Source organism: Sus scrofa, chromosome 9 (genome assembly GCF_000003025.6).
Source record: "Sus scrofa isolate TJ Tabasco breed Duroc chromosome 9, Sscrofa11.1, whole genome shotgun sequence".
NCBI classification, from domain to species: domain Eukaryota; kingdom Metazoa; phylum Chordata; class Mammalia; order Artiodactyla; family Suidae; genus Sus; species Sus scrofa.
In genome coordinates, this window is record NC_010451.4 from 83507093 (window position 1) to 83521901 (window position 14809).

Below are 14809 nucleotides of genomic sequence, written 5' to 3' on the forward strand. Positions count from 1 at the left end.
TCCTTTATAAAGAACTAGGTAGTGAGCTGGATGACAGCTGTTTTAACAAACACTTATTCAGGAGTTGTCTATGCCTTCAAAGTGGATAAAATGATAGGAGCTCTGACTAGGATCACAGGAAACAATATTAATATGGTTATTTACTTTGATTCTCATTTTCCAGGATGTGTCTATTACCAAAGACCCATGAATGGAAGGAAATAAGAGGGAATATTTACTGACTGCAATCTGGAAAATACAAATTCGTAATAATTTGAATAAACACTGTGTAGACATTAATTGTGATGATGAAAAATTTTTCAGTGTGCTGAGATTTGCTCATATAGAATTATCTGCTGCGTGTCCCAACTGTAATAATATTATATCCAAAAACAGCTAATTGCCCTATTATTATGGATATAAATTAATATTGTAAAAGCTAATAAAACTTATAATAAAACTGATATTTATTCAACTCAACAACAAAAAAGTAACCTGATTACAAAATTAACAAAGCACCAGAATAGACGTTTCTCCAAAGAGCATATACAAATGGCCATGAAGTACATGAAAAGATACTAAAATTTCTAATCACTAGAGAAATATAAATCAAAATCACAAGGAGATATCACTTCACATACCCACTGGGATGATAACTACAAAACAACAGCAACAACAAATGTTCATGAAGATGTGGAGAAATTGGAACAGTTGTGCATTTTTTTGCTGGGAATAGAAAATGCAGCAGCTATGAAAAATATATGAAGTCTCCTCAAAAAATTAAAAATAGAACTACCACATGACCCTACAATTCTAATTCTGGGTATATACATATATATATAAATATTGAAAGCAGAATATCAAAGAAATATCTATACACATTTTCATTGCAGCTTTATTCATGATAACCAAGAGCTAGAAGAAGCCCATATGTCCACTGACAGATGAATTAATAAAGAAAATGTGGTATATACATACAATGGAGCATTAATCAGCCTTGAAAAAGAAGGAAATACTTTTACATGGCACAGTATCATTAAAATCTGAAGACATTATGCTGAATGAAATAAGTCAATAACTAAAGGACAAGTACTATATGATTCTGCTATATGAGATATCTAGATAGTAAAAATCATGAAAAAAGAAAGAATTGTAGTTTCTGGGACTTGGGTAATGAGGGGGGAAATGTTGACTTCTTAATGGCTATAGAGTTTCTATTTTACAAGATGAAAAAGTTCTAGAGATCTGTTATGTAGCCATTAAACACATAGCATGACTGAACTGTACACTTAAAAATGGTTAAGATGAGTTCCTCTTGTGGCTCAGTGGGTTGTGAACCTGACTAGTATCCATGAGGATACAGGTTTGCTCTCTGGCCTTACCCAGTGGGTTAAGGATCCAGGGTTGCTGTGAGCTGCTGTAGAGGTCTCAGACATGGCTAAGATCCTGCATTGCTGGAGTTCCCATAGTGGCTCAGTGGTTAACGAATCTGACTAGGAACCATGAGGTTGAGGGTTCGATTCCTGGCCTTGTTCAGTGGATTAAGGATCCGGTGTTGCAGTGAGTTGTGGTGTAGGTCACAGACGTGGCTCGGATCCCACGTTGCTGTGGCTGTGGTGTAGGTTGGTGGCTACAGCTCCGATTCGACCCCTAGCCTGGGAACCTCCATATGCCAAGGGAGCGGCCCTAGAAATGGCAAAAAGACAAAAAAAAAAAAAAAAAGATCCTGCATTGCTGTGGCTGTGGCATAGGCCGGCAACTGCAGCTCGGATTCACCCCCTAGCCTGGGAACTCCCATGTGCCATAGGCATGGCCCTAAAAAGAAAAAAAAAAGAAAAAATTTTTTTAATCGTTAAGAGGGTGAATTTTATTTTTTTTCTTCCAATTAAAAAAAACACTGGTATTGATGTCCAATGCACTGGTAGATTCAAAGAAAACCATCTCAGGTCATTAGGCTTATGGAGAATTGCTCTGGAGAAGACTCAGACTTGATTACTGATAGACTTTTTTTTTAAGACTTATTATAGCTGTTAATTACTCAGTAGATGTATATCATAAAGTACAGATGGCTGAAGATTAGAGATACAAAAGAAATATAAGTTAGTACAAAAATACAAGAAAATGTGTGCTGTTATCAAATGATTAAGCTATCTGTTTAAATCCCTATCAACTTCAAGGGGATATTACAAAAGTACAAAATGTAATCTTTAGGGCATATTAATTGTCTAATTATGCAGTGTTGTAAGGCAAGTGGATAGTTAATGACTAATTAAATCACTATCACTCCTGAATGTATGATTTCATCATAATACATGCATGTTTGAGCCCAAATTGCATATATTGTTTCCCAGTACTACTGTTTTGTGTAAAATGACGTAGACGTGGGAATAACCGTCCTTTGTGACCCATTTTCCTATTTGAAAGAGATTTCTACTTCCTAGTTCTAGTCTTCCTTTTAAGAACAGACATGCTGATAGATTTGCTAAAACTTTGTTAGATTTTAAAGAATATTGTGGAAAAGCTAATTCCTTCATTCATAGTAAATGATTTAAACTGGTAAAATAGTTACTTTAAAATGTGATACATTTTCCATTTGTTATATACTTTTATAACATTGATGGTAGAGTTACAGTACTCAATTATTATTGCCTTTTCTACTTTCACTAAAAGACTTGTCTGTTCATTTACCCTAGTGGGTTTGAGACTTTTAGCCCAAGTTAGAATAGCTAGTATCATTTTAGATAATGAATATTAACTCTGATGCATTTAAAAAAAATTTTTTTGGTGAGATGCTTATTGAGCATATTGGGGACTTTAAGAATGGTTTTGAGGGATAAAAAGAACTTTTGAGAAAAAAGTGCTGCAAATATTTCTATTAGAAATCCTACCACATATATAATTATTTGGCTAGTTTTAAAAGAAAAACACACACATGCCCATAGATTTCCAGAACTGAAGCTATAGTTGTCTATAGCAACAGCAACTCTTTTCCTAAAGAATGGTATGTGTATATACATATATAACCAACTCATGTTGTTGTACAATAGAAATTATCACAACACTGTAAATTAACTATACTTAAATCTTTAAACAATGAAAACAACTCTTTTCCTCAAAAGTGGCACATTTTATAAATGCCTCAAAATTCTTCATCAATTTAAATGATGTTATAACTTTGATGCTTTCTTATATTTCTTTATACTTTTGTGTACTTTCCTCAATTCTCCAGTTGGTTCATTTGAATGACCATAAAACTTAAAGTTAGGAGAAACTGTCCTAACTTGCTCATGAATTAGCTGTGAATTAGCCTCTGGGGAACCTCATCATCTCCAGGTTTCCTTCTCTTTTTTAATCTCCAGAGTGAGGCATTGATAATATTAATTATTTTAATTTTGTTAAGGTCCTGGAAAATCTTACAAAAAACTGAATATGCAAAACAGATAAAAGCCAGTCTTCTCTGATCATGATGGGAAAGCCTAGAGGACCCCTGCTTGCTTATTTTATTCACAACCCTCCACCCTTGTTTCTATTAAATCCCCACCCAAAGATTGCTTTGAAATTACTGGTGATCTGCTTACCTCAATTTGAAAACCTGTGGATTCAACTATTTTCAATTTCATTTATTGACTTAAAATCCCAAGTACGAAATTGAATTTGCATATAAATGATTCATTTAAAATCAATCTAATATTTCATCAAATTTCTAATCATTTAAAGGAATTAAATAAGATGTCATTTTATATTTTGTCCTGCAAGATTTCAGGACAAAGTATCATAAATATACAGCAATGTGATCTTCTCTATTTCTGGAATAAGAGAGTCAGAATTTGAGATACAGTAGCCTAGAGGCTCATAAATTAAAGTAGATTCCATTTTTTGTGTGACAGCCAAGAGAAATTATGATTTCTAAATTGTTTTTCAAGTCAAAACAAGTCTAGATACACAAAAGAAATATGTTCTCTTATTAAAATTCAGAACTCATGTTGAGAACCAGAGCTCCATCAAAGCATTTAAATTTTAAATAATTTTTGCAAGGACATTAATACTCATTTTGTGTCAATGGCAATTCAGTAATATGGAATAAGGAAAGCACTTAGTCCAAGAAAGGTAGAACAAATGCACAGGTAAAATAAGGCATAAGGATGCTTTGGGCATCCATGCCATGAGATTCTGATGCTCAGTTTTCATTCTTTTCTTTGGACCCAGATGGTGCAGTTTTTCAACATACCTAGTAGAAAGGCAAGAACAAGATGTTCATAAACTAACAGACTTCCAGTGATGAAAATGTGACTGCTAATTGCAAAATTTTATTTCCAGATGTTCAGATAGCTGAGCGCCTTTCAAACAGCACAAAAAGCTTGACAGAATAGCTCCAAGAAAGTAAAATAAGACAAGAGATTAAAAAAAAAACTACTGAAGTTTGAGAAATATGAAGCTACCATAAAGGAGTGGATATTCAAAATATTTTGGTGATGGGAACATCTGGAAGATATGGAGAAGTACTGGGACATAGAAACGGTTTAGGCTTCTTTATGAAAGATAAAGATCTTGATAATTTGTTTAACTTGAATAGTTAAAAAACAATACACTTCTTTTACTAGGCTATTAGTTGTGAACATCATGAATTCAACAAGAATAAAACTAATATGTTCATTACTTGTTTAAAGAAGTAAAACTATTCTCAGCAAAAGGAACGTGATTCTTATCTTTTTTTTAATGGTCCTATACTTCACCATTCTTTAAAGAAAAAAAATCATCTAATGCAGAACATTGCTACATCTTTAAGGACAGGTGCAAATTTCTGTGACTATGTCCTATTAAGTCAGATTCTACATATTTACCAATACTTTTCAGCAAAGACAATAGAAAATCTTAATTTCTTCTGAAGTAGAATTGAGAACATGCTAAGAAATCAACTATTGGCGTTTGGAGCAGTGTAACAGTAATTTTCATAAATTGATCTTTAAACACACTTGATCATATATCAATGTTTGTGAAACATTTAAAAGTCTGTAACCCAGTATATGTGTTTTAATTTTGATAGTAAAGAATAAACCTGTGCTTCTATTCCAGGATCCAAATGACTTTCAACATATATACATTGATATATTTCATATGTATTGTATATTTATGTTTTAAAGGATTAAATGGCTTCTTTGTTGGATGTAACAAACTGTGATAGGCAAAAGGTCCTACTGTAACAACTGAAACTAAAAAAGGATAACATAAATAAAAATAATTTTGAGACTATCAGAGTACTCTGGATTAGTGAAAACTATCTTTCTTGGGAATATTTGCCAGGTATGAACTGTGGTTAGTTTCGTTTAGGTAGAGGATCCCTGCTGGGGGAAGGGGAAGCCAGCAGAGCTTTAAACAATTATGTATTCTCAAATTATGAACTGATATTTAAGGAATCATAAATGCATGGCTAGCTTTTATCTTGGGATATTTGCTGACTTCTGTGGTGTGGGAAGCAGGGGACTAGGTTAGAAATATTTTAAAGGCAGAGTGAAATATTCTTTAGCTTTGTGACACTTAAGAGAAAGTTCTCCAAGAGGGACTGCTTCAAACTCATGGGCTCCTCTGTCTCAAGATAGATATCATATTTTGAACCTCCACAGGGTAGAAGTTTTAACATTCTTATCTCAAAACCTAGTAATGGTTAATCCCATTGAGTTAATAAAACTCAAACTCATTCAGATCCACCCTTTTCTTTTTCTTTCAATACTAAATAATTCACTCCACTCATTTCTTGCTTGCATGATTTCTGAAGAAATGTATGATGTAATTCTTATTCTTTGCTTGTATAGGTCAAAGTTTTCTGTTTGTCTTTGGTTTCTGCAGTTTGCACATGATATGCCTAGGTATAGATTTCTTGGTTTTCATCTTGTTTGATATTCTTTAAGCTTCTTGGATCTGAGGTTTGCCATCTGTGATTGAGTTTGAAAAATTTTTTTAGGCAATATTACTTCAAATATTTCTGCTTTTTTTCTCTCTTCTTCTGTTATTCCCATTGCATGTTACACCTTTTGTAACTGTCCCACAGTTTTTAGATCTTCTCTTTTTTTAATTCTTCTTTTTTGCTATTGTTATTTCCTCTTTACTTTTCAGCTGGACAAGTTTTATTGACATATCTTCAAGCTCACCGATTCATTCCTCTGCTGTGTTGAGTCTGTTAACCAGGCCATCTAAGACATTCTTTGTTTCTGTTATAATGATTTGATTTCCAGCAGTCCATCTTGAGTCTTCCTTAGTGTGTCTCTCTTTCTGCTTACATTACCCATATGTTCTTACATGTTGTCAATTTTCTCCATTAGAGCTTTTAGCATATTAATCATAACATTAAAATTCATAGTCTGATCATTCCAAAATCTTTGCCGTTTCTACATCTTGTTCTAATGCTTGCTCTGTCTCCCCAAACTGTATTTTCTCCATCTTTTAGTTGCATTATAACATTTTTGTTTAAAGCCAGACAAGATGAATCAGGTAATATGAATGGAGATAAGCAGACCTTACTATGAGGTTTTATGTTTATCTTCTTGTGTTCTTGTTTTTATCTTTGAGCTTCCATAGAAACTCCTTCTAAATTAAAGTCTATGTCTTTCACCTCTCTTAGTTATAATCCACTGTTATTATATTGGGCTCTGTTGATGTGTTGGTAGGCACTGGGGAGGTGAAGCATTCTGTAATATTTTGCTTAAATATCAGTGTTTTGAAGAGATCCTTCACATCTGGTATATGACTTTCAGAAGAGTTTCTTAGTCTTTTTTTTTTTTCCTCCCCTTATGTAGACAGGAAGGATAGCATGCTTGGTGTGGTCCAATAGCTCTTCCCCTAGGCCAGATAAGGCTCTGGAAAGGTAGTTTACCTTGAGAGTACACTTCCAACAAGGAGACTTGAATGCTCTAGGAATATTGTGAAATGACTAGTTTCCTCCTTATACCTTTCTAGAGCTCAAGGGGACTTTTCTCTGATCTTAACCATGAGAACCTGGTGAGGCTCCTGGAGATAAAAATCATAAATATGTGAGTCCCCCTAGGATTGTGCCCTCTTAAAAATACATTAAACTTTTTTTCATATTAAATAATAATTATACAGTGAAATTACCCATTATAGAACTGAAACTCAGCATGTTTGGAATAAAATAAAAATCCTCTTTTGGTCCCCATTAAATTCCATCTTCTCCTCAGAAGTAACCACGTATCAGATTCTGATGTGCCTTAGATTTCTAAGTTGTCATAAATTCTGTAAATAATGTTAGTTTTATCTCTTACTTTTTAATACTTATACCATTTGTGTGAGACACAACTTATGTGCTGCTTTAGATCCTCTTTCACTCATTCACCTCCAGTCTTGTCTAATGCTCCCTTTGTTCACCCCTGGCTTCAGACTTCAGTGCTTCCTTCTTCATAATGAAAGTATGGAATGCTTCAGTTCTCGAGCATGTGAAAACAAAAAGTTTAGGTGTGTTAACTTCCTATGGGAGACCAATGGGTCATAGGAGTCATTGGATAAATCCTTAACTCCATTTTTCTCCCAGACCAGAATTGTCTATGAGACAAAGCAACCAATTTGTGCTTAAAACTAAGTGATGTTTTAAGCAAAAAGTGTTGCTTAAAACTAAAAACTTGTACTTATTATTTTTCTCCTTTATTTACTCCTGCTTCTTTATGATTGCACTCCTTAAAAAAATAGTAGCACAAGAACTTTTACCTTAAGGTCAGCTTCTTAGGCTAAGACACATTTTCCCCCATTTTCTTACTATGTTACATTGGCCATGGCCTCTAAAAACATTGTAAAATGATGGTGATCATATTGATTTCATGTATTTGATTTTTTTTTTCATTTTCATCTGACTTCCTGGTTGTGATGAGAAGCCTGATGTTGATTTCTTATTTTCCTTTTTTGAAGAGGTCATATGCTATTAATTTTGAAAAGAAGTCCTCCTGTTTTTTTTCCCCCAAATCATTAGCTCTGTCTAGGAACTTGGAGCTTCATAAGTGGCCTTAGATCTCTGTGTTACTTCCCAAAGAGGTCTAGTCAGTGTCTTCCCAGGACCTGTTGTGTGGCTATACTAAATAGTTAAGATTTTTATTCCCTTCCATGAAATGTGATGATTATAGTAATTCAGTAATTTGAATAAGGAACTACATCAGAGAAGTTTTATACGTACCTGGAACTGATCTAGATGATAAGATTCTGAATTCTGGAACTTATACTTTAATGAGATGAGAATTTGGGGGACCTTGGAAGGGGATGAGAATATTTTGCCTATGCAAATGCTGAGAATTTTGGATTGCAGAGGGTGAATTGTAATAAATAGCCTCTAAGATATTTTATGTTTTTAATCCTGAACTTCAATATAATATCTACCTACATACAAGTTTTTTTTTTTTTTTCCCTCTATTTCGATTTTGTCTTTGATATTTCCTTTCCATCTTAAGACTTGGGCATTTTTTTCACACTGGGAAAACCATTCTTTAGTTTTTCCTCTCTTTCTCTGTTCTTTAAAAAATTTTCCTGTTCAGTCTTTTCTTTTTAATCCTCTGGGGATGAGATGATGTATTTTCTTTTAAAAATATGTACACACAAATTCTTCTTTATATTCTTTTCCATTACTGTTTACCACAGGATATTCAATACTGTTCCATGTGCTATAAAGTAGGACCTTGTTGTTTAATCATTCTATACTTTAGTAACAGTTTGTACCTGCCAATCCCAAATTTCCAATCTATTCCTCTCCCAGCTCCCTCTCTCTTGGCAACCACAAGTCTGTTCCCTATGTCTGTGAGTCTGTTTCTGTTTTGTAGATAAGTTCATTTATGTCATATTTTAAAATCTACGTATAGATGATGTCAGATCCTATTTGTCTTTCTCTTTCTGATTTACTTCACTTAGTATGATAATATCTAGTTGCATCCACGTTGCTGCAAGTGGCATTATTACATTCTTTTTTAAGACTGAGTAATACTCCATTGTATGTATGTACCACATCTTCTTTATCCATTCTTCTGTCAATGGACATTTAGGTTGTTTCCAAGTCTTGGCTACTGCAAATAGTGCTCAAATGAAATTTGGGGTGCAGGCATATTTTTGAATTATAGTTTGCTTTGGGTATATGCCCAGCAGTGGGATTGCAGGATCATATCTATTTTCAGTTTGTTTTTTTTTTTTGTCTTTTTTGCTATTTCTTGGGCCGCTCCCACGGCATATGGAGGTTCCCAGGCTAGGGGTCTAATCGGAGCTGTAGCCACCGGCCTACGCCAGAGCCACAGCAACGCGGGATCCGAGCTGCGTCTGCAACCTACACCACAGCTCACGGCAACGCCAGATCGTTAACCCACTGAGCAAGGACAGGGACCGAACCCGCAACCTCATGGTTCCTAGTCGGATTCGTTAACCACTGCGCCACGACGGGAACTCCTATTTTCAGTTTTTTGAGAAACCTACATTTTATTTTCCTTGGTGGCTGCACCAATTTGCAGTCCATCAACAGTGGAGGAGGGTTTCTTTTTCTCCCACACCCTCTATAGCATTTGTTATTTGTAGACGTTTTAATGATGGCTAGTCTGCCAGTGTGCAGTAATACTTCATTATAGTTTTGATTTGCATTTAAGATTCTGTATTTTCTGAAAACATCCTTTATGCTTTCTACTTGATTCCTATAATTTTCTTGGGTTTGCTTTATATTATAGAAATTTGATTTTACCTTATGTAGTAGTATTTATTCTTCATTTACTTATTCTATCATTTTACTCCAGTAAAATTTTACTTTGGCATTGACATTTCAACTGTTTATTGTTCATACATTGATTCATTCCTATAATCTTGTTTTCTCTTTATTATTTTTCTAGCTATAGTAACTTCTCAAATTACTCTAAGAATATTATAATTCTTAAATTTTCTTTTACTTCTTGTGTTATATCCCCTTCTATGGGCTTAACTGTTTTATTTATTCACCTTGGTGTTTCTCTTTTCTGTCGTTGATGTTCCATGACAGATAAATCTTAATTAATTGTTTATTTTTGCTTCAGTGATAAGTGGAATATCTTTTTTTTTTTTTTTTTTTGTCTTTTTACTGTGGCCCTGGATATATATGGAGGTTCCCAGGCTAGGGGTCTAATCGGAGCTGTAGCTGCTGGCACACAACAGCCGCAGCGATGCAGGATCCCAGCCACATCTGTGACCTACACCACAGCTCACTGCAACTCTGAATCCTTAACCCACTGAATGAGGCCAGGGATTGAACCTATGTCTTCATGGATGCTAGTCAGATTCGTTTCCACTGAGCCATGATGGGAATATCTTGACTTTCATAAATTAAAAGTATAGGAGTGAGCAGCATGCTGAAACAAGATCTCTTTCTTCCATTTCTGATCTCCATCTCTTAGGGGTCCTTTTTATTTTTAGGCACCAATCTTCTAGCAGTGATGGCTATAATAATCCAGATTAATAATAGCACTTGCAACCCCAAAACACTAGCTTTACTTTTGAAAACTTCAGCAAATGCCCCAGAAAATAATCTGTTCAGTCTGATTTAGATCATATATCCTGCCCATTTTTGAAGAAACACCAAGGAAATACATATTATAACACATTTCAATCTTAAATACAATATTATTTTTAAAAATAGACCTCTCACTCTTGTTTCAAACCATAAGATATATATTTTTTCCAAAGCGTTGTGTTATATGAAGTCAATCATTTTTTCCAATGATGTTTGAAAAGAAAATTTTTCATTTTCAAATTGCTGTTTCCCATGTAACTAAAGACTTAAAAATTCTGCTTTTTGATGCACTATGAAGTCATAAGGAAGCTTCTCATTCTACTAATAAATACCAAAAGATTGGACAGCTATCTTGGTGGAACAAGACAATGAAAGGGTAAGACCCCCGTTAATATGCAAAAAGTTACCTTTTTTCACATCTCCTAAATTTGGGAGTTCATTTATGAACATGTACGGAACATTAGCACAAATATAGAATGCAAACACTAAGAAGCAATTATTTTTATGATTGTTTCATAAGCTCAAATTTATTATACAATCTGAGTTCTGGAAATTTTAAAAGACTGCGTATAATTTATGGCCTCAAAGAAAGATTATTCTTCACAACCTCTTCCATGTACTACCAAATCTATAAATCATCCAAAGTTCAAAACATCAATACAATTATAGCTTAAATTATGTTGATAATGATAGAAAGACTAGCTTATTGGAGAGAGGAATATTTTCAGTACAAAGAGATCACTACTAACCAGTGAGAAGTAGAATAAAAATCTTGAAGATCAGCAGGAACCTGGGACAATTGCATTGAAGACACGTAACCTAGAGATAAAAAAGACTATTTTAGAAAAAGATCAAAGTCCTAACAACAGAGAGAAAAGCTGCAAAAAGAAAATTTGGGGAGGTGATCATAGAGATAAGCTCTCTCCTATAGGAATGAACTTGCTAGAAAATTTTTTTTACATCATTCTAAAAATACTCTGAATATGTCATTGAAGGCTTTCTTCAGAGACTCAGTCTACCTAACAGCTAAAAGTTCTTTAGTTGAAAGAGGGAGAGGAAAGGATTTTGTTATGTAATGTACCATGTTGATTTGCAAAACTTGTCTATTGTGTCTATATATACAGGTTAAAAAAGGTACATGGGGACATATTCTATGTAATCAAACTTCATACTAATTCAGTTTCCACCTGTGAAACAGGGGAAATGCTGCGCTCTCTGAGGTACAGGCTAGAATATGGATTTAATAAGAGGATACCTTGATGAGACACATTTAACACACTGCTTAGATCACTGAGAGATTTTATACATATATATTAAATAGCAATATTTAATTTTCCTAATTGTGAGAGAGAGTGACTTACAGCACCAGGCTAGTAGGGAGGAATGAGCTTTAGTTAGTGAGTGAGATGACCACAGAGCACCAACGTTCACTCTGGATTTGAGTTCTTGTCTTATATTTATAGTTTATAAAATCCTAGCAAAGTGCTACAGAACTGTATTCCATTATGGAAAATGAATCTGAAAAGAAATCTACCTTCTGGTGGTAGAGATTCAGTACAAATATTAATGCATTTATCCATAAATTCACATTTTGGATAAATTCAAAATGGACTGTCAAATTATGTGGTGGCTTAGAAAACTGAAGTTGTCAAGCCCACTGTTAAGTTCTATGAGAAGACAAGAAAAAGTGATTTGTGAATCTGATTCAGCGGATGTTCAAAATAGACCCAAATTTGTTCTTATTGTGAAAGATAAAACTTTAGTAAAATCTGAAAAAGCAATTACTCCTAGTATGAAACATGTAACTTTAGAAAGAAATGAGCTTTTGGAGACATTTTAATAGCTATATATAAAAAAAATCATAGTCACATATTATAGATACATTAAAAGTCTGAAGGTATCAATGACATTTATTAGCTATATTCTGCTGCATTTGAAAGAACAAAATATATGCTTAGAGCTGTGTTCCTGAATTTGAGAAGGTCTCAGAGAGCAGAACATGATGGTTCTCCATATTTCACTCATAATTATCAGGAAGAATTCATAGTGTAGTAGAAATAAAACAAGAATGGAATCCAAGAAATCTGGATTCTAGCCTTGATTTTGGTTCCAGATAGAGGTGTGATTTTGTTCAGGGTACTTGATTTTTCCAGGGTTTGGATCCTTTGTCTTTTAACTGCAGAGGAGAGGCATGGGGTAGATAAGTTACCTCCTAACTCTAAGCAGCCATGATATTTTTTGCTGTTCTTTGTCAAAAACAAAACAAAACAAAAACAGTGTCCCAAAGTATCTGCAGATGATTCTAAGTCACTCCAGCTGCTCCTCATTTTACATGTTGGCATTCCTACAACTAAATAAAAAGCCTTTCTGTCACGAGATAAGAGATTGGGATCCGTCTACTCTGAGCAGCCTGGCTTCCCTTCTCTGCCGCAAGCCCTCAGAGTGTGTGGGATGTGCCTGCCAAGTCAAACATGTTCAAACTGTGTATCTGAACATAAGCATACACTACAGAAAAAGTTACATGCTATGACAACTGTCTGCGTTTCCATCTACCCTTCAACTAAGTGTTAATGGATAGGTTTCTGTCACTTAAATCCATTTCGATATTCAAATTTGACTGTAGCTCCCCTGCCCTCTGCAACCTTTTATCCTTGAGAATAGTTTGTGGCAACTTGTTTGTGAAGAAATGTAGGGATGGGGAATAATGGGTTTCATCCAACCAAACACTTATGCTCTATATTCATCAGTGACTTTTGTGAGAATTATAAGAAGCATGTCATCTACAGCTAGTGCGAGCCTCAGGCTTTCAGCTAAAATTGCAAGAAAGATTTCAAGACACATTTAATTTTAAAGGGCAGAGCCTTTTTTTTTTTTTTTTTTAATAATGTCCCTTGATAACTAACATGTTTAATCACTGAAATAGGCTGGAGTTTATAGTCAGGCTTCAGGGGCTGTCCAGATTGGACCCCTGTCTGAACCTTACCTGCCTCCTTTCAACAGACTCAACTGTTCTCTCCATAGCCCATGTGGCAAACACACACCTTAGCCCCCATCATATGTTGATGCTGCCCATCTCATCATATGTTTGCAAATATGATGGGACAGGCCTCAAGCACAGACTTATTGATTTTCTCTGCTTGACAAAGTAAGAGCCACTTGGCACATAGTAGGCACTTAATAAATGCTCATTGAATAAACCTGTAAGTAATGTTCCCTAGATTCCATTTACATCCTCTGGAATTTCCTTCCAGAAGTTCTGCAATAGGTGATGGTAGAACTCTGCCCAACAAATTAATTGCCAAAACTTAAGAGAAAGTGAGGCCATCTTCTTGCAAGTGAGAGAAAAAATTCATTCTGGCTAATATTTATTGTAGCTAGTATTCAGATAGAGCTTAATTCCTGCCAAACTTGGTCTTAAATTCTTCACCTATATTAACTAATCCTTACTCAACCACATGTGAAAGATGTCACTATTATTGGCATTTACAAATGAAGAACCTACGACACAGAGGGGCTAAATAAATTCATCAAAGTCATACACACATTGGTAGAGGTGGGACTCAAACTACAGTCTTATTACAATGTTCATTTGTGCTATTGTTCTCTGCAGCTATACTCCATTGCCAGTCAGGTGGATCCATAATTTTGCAATTAATAAAGCTTATTTAATTTATTACAATTGGAATATATCATTCAGAGGAATCTTTAATCAGCTACACTGCTTTAAAATATTCCCTTTGGTGTTGTTTTTAAAAAGAAATAATTAACCCTTGTAGGATAAATGTAAAGGATTGCCCCATTTAGAAAGAGGATTTATTTTGCAAAAAACTCTTGCCATTGAATTTGGTTTGCAAATTCGAGAAAGTATACTTACTTAGCTCTTCTGCATATTTCTATTGTAGCTAAGTTTGTTGACTCAATGACCAAAGTCAAGAAAGCTTTACAAATTTTCATACACTTGGCCAATAGGATTTTTGCATTTCACCTTACCCTACTGACCTTCCAATACTGTATCGGCTGCCTGATGATCCTTGAAAAAATGAGAATAAAAGTATAATAATGTTGATTTCTATGACCTCCCAAATTGAAAATATTCTAGACAGTCAAAGAGCTAGTATCTGGGACTCCCTGTAAACCACCCAAGCAGATTGCTGCCTTGCATTTCAGCAGTGGAATAAATATAGTATGAATCTCAGTCTGTCTTAAGAAACAGAAAAGAAGGGGGAAAAGGGGCTAAAAAGTAGACACATACTTGGCATCAAGCCCTGCATTGTAAAGCAAATTTTGAATTTACTGGGTCCATAAGTCATTACAGTACTGAGT

General features: G+C 34.6%; 1 protein-coding gene across 1 annotated transcript in view; it reads right to left on the reverse strand.

Annotated features, from left to right (window-relative positions):
• The window catches only part of ETV1 (ETS variant 1), a 244319-nt gene that overhangs the window by 184275 nt on the left and 45235 nt on the right, over positions 1–14809 (reverse strand). The window contains exon 2 of the mRNA XM_021063401.1: positions 11236–11305. The gene's annotated coding sequence lies outside the window, so the exon portion shown is untranslated. The remainder of the gene's footprint in view (positions 1–11235; positions 11306–14809) is intronic.